General features: G+C 40.2%; 2 long non-coding RNA genes across 3 annotated transcripts; one reads left to right on the top strand and one right to left on the bottom strand.

The window, feature by feature from the left end:
- Positions 1–2,411: 2,411 nt before the first annotated feature.
- Positions 2,412–4,296, bottom strand: LOC146571279 (uncharacterized). Its single transcript, XR_014893232.1, has 3 exons — positions 3,812–4,296; positions 3,677–3,733; positions 2,412–3,244 (listed from the first exon to the last, which is right to left on the bottom strand). It is a non-coding gene; the product is annotated as an uncharacterized LOC146571279 (long non-coding RNA).
- Positions 4,297–8,865: 4,569 nt separating this feature from the next.
- Positions 8,866–14,560, top strand: LOC146571278 (uncharacterized). Of its 2 annotated transcripts, none has more exons than XR_014893231.1 (4): positions 8,866–8,990; positions 10,501–10,555; positions 10,812–10,907; positions 13,790–14,560. It is a non-coding gene; the product is annotated as an uncharacterized LOC146571278 (long non-coding RNA). The 2 variants fall into 2 exon arrangements; XR_014893230.1 differs by having other exon boundaries at positions 8,893–9,340.
- The last annotated feature ends 1,105 nt before the right edge of the window (positions 14,561–15,665 follow it).

The raw sequence follows: 15,665 nt of genomic DNA, 5'->3' as shown, positions 1-15,665 counted from the left end.
CAAATATGTAAGACTGCGTTCTTCCATTTGCGCAATATCTCTAAAATTAGAAATATCCTGTCTCAGAGTGACGCTGAGAAACTAGTTCACGCATTTATTACTTCCAGGCTGGACTACTGTAATTCATTATTATCAGGATGTCCAAAAAACTCACTGAAAAGCCTTCAGCTAATCCAAAATGCTGCAGCAAGAGTACTGACAGGGACTAGAAAGAGAGAGCATATTTCTCCTGTTTTGGCTTCCCTTCATTGGCTTCCTGTTAAATCCAGAATTGAATTCAAACTCCTGCTCCTCACATACAAGGTCTTAAATAATCAGGCCCCATCTTATCTTAATGACCTTGTAGTACCATATCACCCTATTAGAGCACTTCGCTCTCGCTCTGCAGGCCTACTTGTTGTTCCTAGAGTATTTAAAAGTAGAATGTGAGGGAGAGCCTTCAGTTTTCAGGCCCCTCTTCTGTGGAACCAGCTTCCAGTTTGGATTCAGGAGACAGACACTATCTCTACTTTCAAGATTAGGCTTCAAACTTTCCTTTTTGCTAAAGCATATAGTTAGGGCTGGACCAGGTGACCCTGAATCCTCCCTTAGTTATGCTGCAATAGACATAGGCTGCTGGGGGATTCCCATGATGCATTGAGTTTTTCCTTTCCAGTCACCTTTCTCACTCACTATGTATTAACAGACCTCTCTGCATTGAATCATATCTGTTGTTAACCTCTGTCTCTCTTCCACAGCATGTCTTTTATCCTGTCTTCCTTCTCTCACCCCAACAGATGGCCGCCCCTCCCTGAGCCCTGTTCTGTGCTTTTTAACACAACAGCGCATTCGAAATCGAAGTTCTTGCCTGCAACATATTAATATACTTGCTTTTTTACGGAAAAAATAAACATAACGAAGGTTCCGTTTTACTTACAAGTTTCTCCAAATGTGCTCTCCAGTCGCTCGAGAAGGGCAGCCATATTGAACAGAATTTTCTGTCAACGTCGTTCAGGTTAGAGAGAAAACGTCATGACGTAGTTGACATACACATGCGGAGCTCGGAAAAAAAACATTTACTCAAAAATCATAATTAAGAAAGCAGTATTTACTCTTAACTTCTAAGCCATGTACAATTATAACTGTTTGAATCGTTAACAGAACAAAAGTTTTAAGTTGTTTCAACTTTGAGGAATTTCAATTGTTATATCCACAAACTTTATAAGTCAGGTAGACTGTTGGGGTTTACAGTGCAGTAAAACTTGGCAAAGGACAATACTGTGTCATGAACACCTGTGCCTTTGATGCCTTCTGTCAAAGTCTGTGCTGCGTTTACTGTGACAGTCGTACTGCTCAAAACATGTTGAATAGTTCAGAGGAGAACAAAGTATTCCAGCTTGTGAAATCCCTTGCTTCAAAGGGTGTCACTCAACATGCCTATTCATTGAGGGCAGAGGTGCTGAGCTCAATATTCTGCCCTGTTCAGTTGAAGACTGGTGTTCATCGTGTTGATGCACAGTGCCATGTGTCCACAGTAATTCAAAAAACAATGACGGAAAATCCAAGTGTTCACTTCACAAGACAGTGTTCCTCCCAGTACTGCAAACTTTACACACCAAACACAAGGCAAATACCTTTTGTTTCCATTGATCTGTCAGTCCTCTCAGCTTCTGGCATAGCTCACCTTCAGTCTGCTGTTGAACAAGGGCTCAACCTTCCAGCATCGCCATGCCTAAGACCAATCGAAAGTCCTGATGCATCTCCAACAGCATTTAAAACAGATTCATCAGGAAAGCAACTTTGCACAGGGACTGTTTGTCACAGTTTCACCCTGAGAGAGCTTGTATGGATTGTGTTAATGGAAAATTGTATTTAGTAGTCAGTATAATCTTTTAGTGATATAAGTTTGCATATGGTAGAATACTGCATGTAGTTATTTGTATTAGGAAATATTCAACCATGTATACTTAGAGGCATATAATTAATTGTGTGTGATCTTTAACAGGCTGCAAAGGCTTGGTGTGTATTCCACACTAGAATGCACACCCACATCCTGGGAGCACGAGAGAGGTCATACCTTCTCTTATTGTTTTATGGTAGGATTGACGTAGTTACATCTGTTTTAGTCTAAGTGCTTTAACTGCTTGACTTCCTCACCAATGTTATCTAGGGTGAGGGAGGTCTACCCTCTTCCTGACCAAGGATCTGCCTTTTATGACCCTTTGATCAGCAGGACACACACACACACACACACACACACACACACACACACACACACACACACACATGCGGGTCTATGTGGTATGGAGGGACTATCCTACGTCAATCCGCCCGGTGGTGGTTTAAGTGGACTACCCTTTTCAATGGACTTAGAGCCAAGGGAGCGAGGTTAAAGTGTTCGAAAAAATCTGAAAAAAATTTGGGTCACTTCAGACCTCATACACTCCCTATAGAAGTCTAGATACACTGATACACACCAACCAGACTCTATTGTGTTTTCTGGAGACATTGTCCACTTGACAACAATGTGTTTTATGAGGTCCAAAAAAAACAATATTGGGTCTTTAAAGGGACAATGATGTAATATTTAAATAGCTCATCATTACCATGAATACACATCTGACAGGACACAGGATTACTGGAACATCATTTTATTAGTGTTCTTGGATCTGAACATTAATTTTAACCATAAATAAAAAAAGAAATCTATGGACAAAAATGCCCACGCTTCCCACAGAAATATAAAAATATAGAAAACAGAAAAATTAAAAACATTTAAAATGAATTTTAATAGTTTAAAGGTAAATATTAAGGGGAGAAAATATGCATTTATAATTTTTTATTTTAAATATAACCCGTCAAAAAAAACCCTAAATAAATTAAATGTAAAAATTATGAAATACAAACTGCTTCTGTATTTAACAAGAACTTTTTTTTTTCTTTAAACAGAACATCAGTGTTAACAACAATTGGCAATCTGACCAAGATGTAAAACCACATCTGGCTAAACAGTTATTTTAATTCATTTTTTTCTGCCTTTTTGCAGTTAATCCTCTGTTTCTTACAAAATCTCTTATGTTTTGAACTGTTCTTCCTGCCAACACCGGATCTTCTACCAATTTGCAATGACTGCATTCATTTTTGGTGGCTAGTTTCCCTTCGTTTATGTGGTCTTTAAAATGCCTCATCACTGCAGCAACCTCAGCCTTGGACCACATGTTTTTGGGAGCTCTTCGGGAATTGTGGGATTGAGCAGCATTTTTCTCTGGAAGATATATAAAGTAGTAGTAGTTAAAACAAACAAAAAACCAAACAAAAAAAACAAAAAACATTTGCTTGTTAAAAGAATGGATGCTACCCTGTACTAACTTCTGAAATGTGTTGCTACCATCAATATCAAAACGAGCTAAAATTCTCTTTGAAAATTTATCAAATTTCTAAAATGAGACAACATTTAGTGTTCCGCTGTGAATAAAAGACTGAATAAAAAGTTGAATAAAAGTCTCTTGATGCATGCTCAATCATCCAGGTAAGTAAATCCCAAAACGTTGATTCTGTTAATCTGGACGTAGCGTTTTCAGTTGGAGAAACATTTTGTCACTCATCCAAGTGACTTTTTGCCACCACTCTGCAGTTTGCCATATGTTGCAAAGTGATGAAACAATAATAAGCTTAGAGAACCAACTGCACCCCTTACCTTCAGAGGGAGCAGCAGTCTCACTTGCTGCAGGCATTGTGAGTGGTCCTTCATCTGCTGATTACACAATTTGATTAAGTTTTAATATTTGTAACAAACATTTTATCCACAGAAACCAAGCTAGTGGTAACTTACCACAATCTACAGTGTCTTGGAGCTGCGCTGTGTTTGTGGAATCAGCTACTGCATGTACAGGCTCACTGGTGCCACACGCCGACATTGTGAGTGCTGTGTCATCATCATCTGATTCACTCTCACTGTCCTTTGTTTCAGCATCACTTAATGCAATTTCATCTGAGAAATTGTGGGGGGGGAAAAAACAAAACAAAAAAACAAACAAACACAACCCCCCCAAAAACCTCACATTAACAACGAGATATGACAAAATACAGAACAAATACTGGAAATTATAGTACATAGTTTTACTATTTAAGGCCACCACTCTGCAGTTTGCCAAATGTTGCAAAGTGATGAAACAATAGACTTCAAGAACCTTAAATCATGGACATTTAACAGAATGGTCTGTGCTTTTAGGTTTTAATTCTGTTGATAAAGCATAATATTCAACTACTGCCCTAATATTTGCTCCTTTCAATACAAACCTTCTATTTTGATCTCATCCAGTGATTTCCCCTGGATCTGGGAAAGATGTCCTTTTTCCAGTGTTAAAAGCAGTTTGGAAATCTTGGCCAGCTGTGTTGTGGGAACTGGTAATCTGTAGAATTCGCGGTGAACGTGGATATCATGACCCAGGAAATCTGCAACCTGATCAAGTTCGTTGTTTTTCAAATTAAGGACTTGTGAGAGTGTGGCAACATGTTTTCTGAGCTGTGTCGATCTTAGATACTCAGGCTGCTTTGCTCCACACTGGTGTGCATGAACACGCAAGGAGTCCATTCCTCTGTAATGACTCATTGATCGGGGTCTTGCAAAGAGGTAGATATTAGTGGCACAAATACCACAGTCAGGCCTCCTACTAACCAGTAGTGACAGAGCATCCAGCATGCTTGGTGTTAGCAGAACTGGAACATTTCTGTCCCTTTTTCCCATTATTTCTATTCTACAGAAATAGTTACAGAGTCTCTGTTCCATTTCTGAGAGCCCCATGGCAACATCTGTGTGGAGTGCTGTTTTGTCTCTTTCAAGAAAACTTTTGAGGCGCATCTTTGAAACCCCTCCAGAACGTCTTCGGTTGAACACAATGATTTGTGAGAGTGTAACTTGTGCAAGTTGGGCATAATTCTGAGCTGTGGCTTCGTTCTCCAAGCTGCAAAAGGCACTTTCTGCAGATTTTTGAAGGTAGTGATGGAGAATCCGAACATCTTCTGTAAAGGGCAATGTTGATGGCTTGTTAAACTTTGCCTCACTCAATGTGTTCAAGGCACGGTGAGACACCATCTCGGACCATTTGGAGACATACAACTTCTTGAACGCATCAGTGGACTTGATTAGGGCTTCATCCTCTGTCATGAGGGCACGACAATGGATAATGTCAGACATTTTATGCAGTGTATGTCCCAGTTTCAGCGCAAGGCTTGGAGTTTTGTATGACAGTGTCTCTTCATCAAAACCTGAAACTTTCTTTACTGCTTGCACAACTCTCTGGAAATTAGCAGGCTTAATAGCTTCTTCCATGTTATGCACTGAGAATTCTGTGCGCAGACACAACAACAAACGTCCCGCTTCACGAAGCTTCTGTCGTATATAATCATACTTTGTAGGGTCTTGTCCATGTTTATTGTAGAGGGACTGGGCAAACTGAATAACAGTAAAGTCATTTCGCACAGCTGAGGCAATCTCATCTTGTTTCATAACAGCAAGAACCTTCCAGACTCCACTTGACACCTGCGGATAACACTGAGACTCCAGAGTTAAAGCCAGGCCGAGTACTTTGGTTCTTCCAGGTTCTTTATCCGTGTCATCTTTTGGTTTGTTCGGACATCTGCGGACATGTCTCCAAAGATCCTTGCGAACATACATCCCTTGACAATAAAAGCAATGAGCGAACTTTCCCTCTACTGCTTTAATCTTGGGTCTTCTCTTCACTTTCAGTGGTCCCACTCCACCATGCAAAACTGCAGCATTATGCTTAAAATTTCCCTTATTTCTCAATTTCTCTAACAGACTTTTACGCTCGTTTGAGTCTCTAGGCAGGGAAAATGCATGCACAACATCAGGAGCCGTTTTGTGCGTTTTCAGGTGGCGGGAAATTTTAGCTTGTGGTTTGCCACAAAAATAGCAGTAATTTCTTTTACTTAAAGTCATTTTTTCTGATTCAGTTTCGCAAAGCTCATTTTTATCTTGTGGCTTGTCCTTTGTCAAGTTGTGGATTAAATTCATTGAATCTGATTGTTCATGCGCTTTGGAGATGTCATTTTGGCATAGCAGACCTTTTGATGTGCTTGGCAATAATGAGATGTCTTCATCTGAATCTTCATCATATGACTCTGAATCTGGCACATATTCTTCTTCTGATATGCTGTGGTTGCCATCATCATCGCTTGATATTTGATCCAGAACTGAATGTGGCAATCCATCCTCCCCTGAATATTCAGAAATTTCTTCTTTCTGGAATGTAAGAACAAAAGTTATTTTAATTGATCAATACTTTAGACAGGTAAAAAATAAACTGAAAAACAAAGTCAAGCCAAATATGAATGGGATACACACCTGTGTTGACTGGTGGCAATTCTGATTTGCCAATTTTGTAAGGCAAGATTTGTGCCAGACCCCTAAACAAACTGAAACACATTTTGATAGACTTAATTTAGCTTTGCAGTTCTATTTAAGTGAAGTAGTTTTTTGTCAAAGCATTGCAGTAATGTCAAATGCTGAAAAAAAAAAAAAAAACCAAACTGTTCACACTTAAGGATATTTTAATGACTACACATACACTGCTAATCCCCCCCCCCCCCCCCTCCAAAAAAAGGACATCCCAGATGTGAATGAAGGAATTATTCTTATTAAATACTTTGTTCTTTAGGTAGTTGAATGGCATGAAAGTGTGTAGTTGAATGTGTGTGGCCTCCAGATGCCTGTATGACTTCCCTACAATGCCTGGGCATGCACGGGATGAGGTGGCGGATGGTCTCCTGAAGGATCTCCTCCAAGACCTGGACTAAAGCATCTGCCAACCCCTGGACAGTTTGTGGTGGATGGAGTGAGACATGATTTAGGTCTGGGGAACAGGCGGGCCAGTCCATAGCATCAATGCCTTTGTCATGGAGGAACTGCTGACATACTCCAGCCACATGAGGTCCAGTGTCGTCTCGCATTAGGTGGACCCCAGGGTCAAACGCACCAGCATGTGGTCTCACAAAGGGTCCGAGGACCTCATCTTGTTACCCAATGACAGTCAGGCTCTCTGGCAGGTACAGAAATGCCACCCCTCACCATTACTGACCCACTGCCAATATGATCATGCTGGAGGATGTTGCAGGCAGCAGAACGTTCCCCACGGCATCTCCAGACTGTCACGTGCTCAGTTTGAACCTCCTTTCAGCTGTGAGGAGCATAGGGTGCCCGTGCCGAAGTTGCCAAACTTTGTGTTTTCTGGCAAATGCCAAGCATCCTGCATGGTGTTGGGCTGCAAGCTCAATCCCCACCTGTGGACGCTGGACCCTCAAGCCACCCTCATGAAGTCAGTTTCTGACCATTTGAGCAGACAGATGCACATTTGTGGCCTGTTTGAGGTCATTTTGCAGGGCTCCTCTTGTTCCTCCTTGCACAAAGGTGGAGGTAGCGGTCCTGCTGCTGGGTTGTTGCCCTCCTATGGCCTACTCCACATCCAGGTAGCACCTCCATGCTCTGGACACTACACTAACAGACACAGCAAACCTTCTTGCCACAGCTCACATTGATGTGCTACGCTAGATGAGCTGCACTACCTGAGCCACTTGTGTGGGTTGTAGACCGTCTCATGCTACCACTAAAATGAAATCACCGCCAGCATTCAAAAGTGACCATAACATCAGCCAGAAAGCATAGGTGCTGAGAAGTGGTCTGTGGTCACCACCTGCAGAACCAGTCCTTTATTATGGTGAATTGACTATAATTTCCACTTGTTGTCTACTCTATTTGCAAAACAGCATGTGAAACTGGTTGTCAGTGTTACTTCCTAAGTGAACAGTTTGATTTCACAGAAGTGTGTTCTGACTTGGAGTAACATCGCATTGTTTAAGTGTTCCCTTTATTATTTTGAGCAGTTTATGTTATGGAATGGGGAATTGAGGACAATCCCAAGTATACCATTTTTACAAGGTCCTGCACCAATGAGGTAATACTACATTTCTTTAATTAGACGTGACCACCCATTAATTAAAAAGGGAGCAGTGTTCATTTCAGCTAGTCTTAACTTGTTGAACTCTATTAATGCTTTTTACTATACACTGTACCTATTCACTAAATGTCTCACCTTTGCACTTATAGCCAAGCCACTTGAGGGAGGAAACCGGTCCCACACACTGAATGCACTTGTCCAAAGATGATATTGTTGTGCACACCAGACGATGATTGTGAAACTGTTAGCAAAATATTGCAACATTTATTTGTTTTGGACAGTTGGAAAGGTGAGGTGTTTTCAATTCAGTTGCAGATATCAACTAATAAACTTTGTCCATGTAAATCACATCACACCCAGGTGACTGCCAAACACACACACACACAGCATCCATAAAGAATGATGTGTGTGTGTGTGTTGGGGGGGGTATTTTTTCTTCTGAAAAAAATACTGGCTACAATAATTAACAACTGATTCCTTTGCAATCATCCATCCTCTTCCACTTATCCTTATCAGGATTGTGGGGTAGCAAGCAGGTTTGGGGCCTATACCAGCTACCATAGGGCAGTACAACCTGGACAGATCACCAGTCTAACATGGAAGGACAAGCATTTGCATTCACACCAAAGGGCAGTTTTGAATCACCAGTTAACCTAACCCCATAAGCTACATCTTTGGACTGTGCACTGTAATCCCTAACAGTTGTTCTAGCTCATAACTAATAAGCTCATAACACTCAAATGTCGTTTTGTAGTTGAGCAAACTATAAAGTATTGAGCTCTGTTGGCTTTTATGCAGCTTTAATTGAATAGGGCTCAATATTTTTTAGCTAAATTTTTTGGAACGCTCAAAAAGTTTAAGAAGCATATATTAGTGACGTTCTGGTGGGTGGAGTCTTGTCGCTCCCTCAGGAAAGCTTAGTCAGCCATCTTGAATTTACCTTGATACGGGGAAGTTTTGGCCAGCCCGTGTGGATTAAGAGTCCCCAACTTCAACCCACCACCTTATTTTTTTTCATCAACTGCCCTAAATTTGGTAAGTCTAACGTGTTTTTGTTTTGTTTAAATTTAATTTCGATAAACATTCTTTTTTATTTTTTACTGGAAATATATTCGTACTTTGTGCACAGTGAATGTTTGTTATAAATGAATTCGAATCCAAGTAATTGTAATTTTAGAAGTTTTCTAATGTGACAAATACGTAATGTTATTTCAAATTAGAATGATGTAACGTTTTGGCGGTTTTCCGTGGGGGACAACATTTCCCATAATGCATTGTATTCTTGCCCGGGAAGTTGACGGTGGCAGTTCTAGCTCCATGCATTTGAACTTTCTACTAAAACTTTCCACTGGTTGTCGTATTCGCCGGTAACGTACGTGCGTATTGTGAGTATACTTATTTCAATAAGTGTCCGTGTTACACAGTCAGTAGTTTACGCTGTTGAGCTGTGTGTGTGTGCTAGCATGAAGCGAACAATAATAAACAACATGAGTGTGTTATCATGATGGTAATTAGACACGTTTGTATTTTTTCGTAGTCTCAAATGTGTGGTTGTGAGATAATCTCGAAATCCTTTTAACAGTTTAGAGGGGTATTCCACTAAGCGAGCTCTACAAGTCAAGGCTTGCGGAAAAATGCATCGCCTGATTCAGCCTAACATTATACACTGGTCGAACTCGGTGCTACGAACGAAGTTCAGCTAAATTGTTCGCGCTAATTCGACAAGGCTCAACCAGCCAGACTGAGGCGCCTCCTTGACACCTTTAAGCCAGACCCTATCGATCTTTGCTAGATAAATTGAAATGAAATGAAAATAAAGAGCCGCGTTCTGCTCCCAGGCTAAGAAAGAATCATTGATGCAGACTGTGCGGATCACAAATACTCCCTAACCTGTAAGGCTGGGGTGTCCAAACTTTTTTCACTGAGGGCTACTTACTAGAAATTAGGTAAATAACCTTAACTTTAGTGTATTAAAGTGTATTAAAGATCACAAAATCACTTAAAAGTGGTCGAATATGTTATATTGTTGAATATAATTAAAGACAAAACTGCTTTCATCACAGCTTTCCATAAATGGATCTTTATTGATTCATTCAGAAAAAGCTTTGGTAGCTTATTTTCAGAACAGCAGCCTCAAATTTCTTCTTAGACAGAAGATTTACAGCACAGAGAAAAAACAATAAAAGGGAAAATAGGACGGGTAAATTTCAAGTTTGTTATTTAAGTTATTAAGCTTAGCAACACACCTATCAACATTAGTTTGAAACGGTTAACATTAACAGACTGAACTGGACTTAATAACAGGAGTGCATATAATCTTAGTAAATTATTGTGGTGAGTATCAGCTGCGCTGGGTATGTAAATCGGGCCATCCAGCTGCGGTGCTGATTCGACGTCACTCGTGCCAAAAATCCGGACAAATGTCACTTGATCAAGGAGCAGATCTGCATCAGATGAGATCAGCTGACTACTTGTGTGTGTGTGTGCTGTGCAAGAAATGTTTTTGAACATTAATAAGTCGTCTTTGTGCACATATTGTTTACAGATATCAGACTGCAAAGAGCGCTACAGAGAGTCAACATTTCACCAGTTGTCAGTGGGTGAGTTTTATAATTTGTGTCCCAATTTAAATAAAAAATAAATACAAAGAAACTAGAGAATTTTGCCTTGAATTATTCAAAATTTTTAGATTTTTTTTGGGTTACCCTTCTAGATTGACAGGTTTAGCCCGTTACACAAAAAGTTTTGACACCCCTGATCTATAACAATGACAATCAGAACATGGCTATCCAACACTTTGTTTTTACTCTGCATTTGTGTAAATACTATTCTAATAGATATTGTGTGTTCATCTAGGAACAGCATGATGTAAATACAAGACGGGCCCTCGTCCTTCGTGCACTTCCTGTGTACCTGCGTGAAGATGCCTCCACGTTATTCAGGACTTGTGATGTAAGTGTACTGGCCTCAGCATCAACCATATGACATTGCTCAGAACTCAAGGAGAACCAGGGTGTACAGTGGGGCAAAAAAGTATTTAGTCAGCCACCGATTGTGCAAGTTCCCCCACTTAAAAAAATGACAGAGGTCAGTAATTTGCACCAGAGGTACACTTCAACTGTGAGAGACAGAATGTGAAAAAAAATCCATGAATTCACATGGTAGGATTTGTAAAGAATTTATTCGTAAATTAGGGTGGAAAATAAGTATTTGGTCACCTCAAACAAGGAAAATCTCTGGCTCACACAGACCTGTAACGTCTTCTGTAAGAAGCTTTTCTGTCCCCCACTCGTTACCTGTATGAATGGCACCTGTTTGAACTCATCATCTGTATAAAAGAGACCTGTCCACAGCCTCAAACAGTCAGACTCCAAACTCCGCCATGGCCAAGACCAAAGAGCTTTCGAAGGACACCAGGAAAAGTATTGTAGACCTGCACCAGACTGGGAAGAGTGAATCTACAATAGGCAAGCAGCTTGGTGTGCAAAAATCAACTGTGGGAGCAATCATCAGAAAATGGAAGACATACAAGACCACTGATAATCTCCCTCGATCTGGGGCTCCACGCAAGATCTCATCCCGTGGGATCAAAATGATCATGAGAACGGGGAGCAAAGATCCCAGAACCACACGGGGGGACCTGGTGAATGACCTGCAGAGAGCTGGGACCAAAGTAACAAAGGTCACCATCAGTAACACACTACAACGGCAGGGAATCAAATCCCGCAGTGCCAGACGTGTTCCGCTGCTGAAGCCAGTGCATGTCCAGGCCCGTCTGAAGTTTGCCAGAGAGCACATGGATGATACAGCAGAGGATTGGGAGACTGTCATGTGGTCAGATGAAACCAAAGTAGAACTTTTGGGTATAAACTCAACTCGTCGTGTTTGGAGGAAGAAGAATACTGAGTTGCATCCCAAGAACACCATACCTACTGTGAAGCATGGGGGTGGAAACATCATGTTATGGGGCTGTTTTTCTGCCAAGGGGACAGGACGACTGATCTGTGTTAAGGACAGAATGAATGGGGCCATGTATCGTGAGATTTTGAGCCAAAACCTCCTTCCATCAGTGAGAACTTTGAAGATGAAACGAGGCTGGGTCTTCCAACATGACAATGATCCAAAACACACCGCCCGGGCAACAAAGGAGTGGCTCCGTAAGAAGCATTTGAAAGTCCTGGAGTGGCCTAGCCAGTCTCCAGACCTCAACCCCATAGAAAATCTGTGGCGGGAGTTGAAAGTCCGTGTTGCTCGGCGACAGCCCCAAAACATCACTGCTCTCGAGAAGATCTGCATGGAGGAATGGGCCAAAATACCAGCTACTGTGTGTGCAAACCTGGTAAAGACCTATAGTAAACGTTTGACCTCTGTTATTGCCAACAAAGGTTATGTTACAAAGTATTGAGTTGTATTTTTGTTATTGACCAAATACTTATTTTCCACCCTGATTTACGAATAAATTCTTTACAAATCCTACCATGTGGATTCATGGATTTTTTTTTCACATTCTGTCTCTCACAGTTAAAGTGTACCTCTGGTGCAAATTACTGACCTCTGTCATCATTTTAGGTGGGGGAACTTGCACAATCGGTGGCTGACTAAGGCTACGTTCACACTGCAGGCGAAAGCGCATCAAATCCGATTTTTTTTTACCCTATGCGACCCATATCCGATCATGCTATGACAGTGTGAACGGCGCAAATCCGATATTTTCAAATCCGATCTGGGTCACTTTCGTATGTGGTACTGAATCCGATACATATCCGATGTTTTAGAAAGCGACTGCTGTTTGAACGGTCAAGTCGCATTAAATCCGCCTTTTACGTCACCGACACACTGAAGCCAATTATCAGCGCCAGAGAAGCGCCCGAGAAGACATCGCGAACGCTTCCTGGCCATCCAGTGTAGATGTTAGTGAAACTGTTGGGAAGACAACGTAAACATTTTATTTGTACTGTATAATCTGCAGATTCTGACAGAAATCTGCAACTATCCTTTGAAGCACCGCTCCTCTCTTAAACAGCAATAAGGATCATTATTAGGTTAATTACATTATTATGTAAATAACAAAATAACTTAAAGCAAAAATTGGGAAACGTGAAGTCCGAAGTCTTTATATTAAGGGCCATCAGTCAAACAATACTGTTGCTCTGGGTCTAAACAGAGCGCGTTGTGTGTGACATCTTCTTTTGCGCATGCGGGCCGCTTTGAGCGTTCACACTAGAGCGCGTTTGCTGTCGCATTTTATTTGTAGTGTGAACGAGCAGACAAAAAAATCGGATTTGATCAAAAAATCGGAATTGAGCATTAAGACCTGCAGTGTGAACGTAGCCTAAATACTTTTTTGCCCCACTGTATATCAGGAAGGATGTTCAACACAGTCCTCATCTGACTTGTTTTCTCCCATATATCAACTATTGTTGAATAAGATTGCAAGAAGATTGTTACGCATAAACCAGAAAACATGAAAATAGTTGAAAGATTATTATACAAAAAAAATCTGCAGATAAAAACTATCTCCCTTTTTAAAATTCAAGTGTTCTATTTTTTTGGAGGTGCCATGTTGTGGTCAGAGAAATGTTTGGTAAATAACAAAAACAAATATCTTGGCATATATTTATTATTGAAAACATTTATTTGCACATATGTTTTGAAACCAAACCCAAATTAAGATTATTGTAATGCATCATGATGTATCGCAATATCAAATTAAATCGTTGACATTATAATCCTAAAAGAAACGTGCGACTTATGAAGATTCACACCTCTAATCAATAGCATGATTTGTGTCCTTGTGGGGCTGAACTCATTCTTGTATTATTTTTGTTTTGCAGTCAGCAGATGGTCCAGACCTCACTGACACTCCTGTGGCTCTGCTGACAGTTGTCACGGATGACACTACTGATTCGGCCCTCTTCAGTCCCGAAAGCATCTGCATTGTCGTTGAGGATGAAATACTTGTGAATGGTCCCACAAATCTGGCTGAGTCATTTCTCCTGCTCTTTGGGTACATCTATGCATTAGACCTACAATACCCAAAGAAACTTGAGCTTACATTCACATTTATCCAAAAGGTTGTGATGTGCCTTGAGGACAACAAACCACTGAAAGGGCGTCTACTGATGCTGAAGAATGATTTGTTCAATGAGTGAATCACTCAGAATGGACTACTTGTTAAGCTGAGTATTGAGGAAGCTTTTTTGTTTGTTTTTTTCCTAATCATTTGCCTCTTCTACCTCACATTTAAGATGAATGACTGTTCAGTTCACTATTCATGTTTAATGTTCTGTTGCCTAATACGTAAATGCACTGCCTTGATGTTTGTTCCCTATAAGTACAGCAGTGGAAACCAGTACTGTTTTTTTTATGTATTTTTAAAAAAGAAAGTGAGCTGCAGCTGTCAAGGTACAGTAAGTGTTAAATGCATCAATGTTCTAATAGCTGCAATTGCTGTTAATACTGAAAATGTTATTGAATTTTAGAATTGAGATGGAGACCCTTGGAGTCTTTTTCTCTTGTTTTATTTATGAAGCACTTTTTTATGAGTGAGCTCTGTTGTTTGTGCCTTTTTAAAAGCACATTGTGTTTAATAAAAAGTTGTTAAATTGTTAGTGTTGTTACTTTCATGTTTTCTAACACTTTTAGCTGATTATAATTTACTGGGTAAACAGTTTAGAATTATTTGTAAGTGTATTTCCCACAGTATTTTAAAAAATATTGAAGATTTTAAGTGTTATTTCCCATATTATAAGTTAGAAAATATGAAAAAGTTTGAGTTTATTTCCCACATCGTATGAGTTGCAATATGTAAAATATTTTGAGTGTCTTTCCCACCTTAATTAAGTTGAAAAAATTGAACATTTTGAGTTTATTACTCCCTAATTATAAGTTGAGGAATATCAACATTTATGAGTTAACATTGAGGTAATTTAAGGCAACTGCAACTATAATTTTTATTGTAGTTAAACTTAAAACTTTTAAAAACATCACTAAAAAATTGTTGTGTAATCTGTTACACAACAATTTTTGAGTTCTGTGAACTTATTAGGTTTTACAGTGTGGGAAGAAGCCAGAGTACACAGCCAGAGAGAACCCATGCACTACAGCAGTAAAAAGTGCCTAAAACAAGTTAAGAAGTTGTATAGTACTATCTGAAGGAAACGGTTTCCAGGGCCTACTCCGTGGATCGGCTTCCTCCGAGGTGTGGACGTCTATCAGCAGAGAATGTACCTTCACCTATCAGCAGAGAATGTCCCTTAGTCTGTAACACAGTCAAATATATTCTCAAGTAATATTCAAGCATGCCATTCAGCGTGTTAGTACGAGCTCGGGAGCAGCTTGGGAGAACAAGAAAACAGAGACTGCTTTAGATTGTCTTCCCAAAGTGACTCAACTTTATTCACAAGTACAACAGTTTATATAGAGGGTAAAAATTCATGAGACAGCAGATTTATCAGTTTAAACCAGTACAGACCAAGATAAGGCAGCGTCTTCCTGCCCTTGGGTGAAGAAGCATCCTTTGTGTAGTTTATCAGTTCAGCTACAATTGTGATTATCTCAGCGACATATTTTCAAGGCACAAAACGAAGAGTTCTTTCATTAGTGAAATCTGAAACAAACCATTTGGCCTTCAACAGGCGTCTAAAAGATTAAGAAACTAATGTAGCTGAGGGAGTGATCTCTGTGGTATTTCAACCTTGTACCAGCCTG

This window comes from Mchenga conophoros, linkage group LG7 (assembly GCF_057382185.1).
Source record: "Mchenga conophoros isolate Kocher_MC1m ecotype Shallow Benthic linkage group LG7, M_conophoros_male_GT1.1, whole genome shotgun sequence".
Lineage (NCBI taxonomy): Eukaryota > Metazoa > Chordata > Actinopteri > Cichliformes > Cichlidae > Mchenga > Mchenga conophoros.
This window is presented reverse-complemented; position numbering and strand designations above follow the sequence as displayed.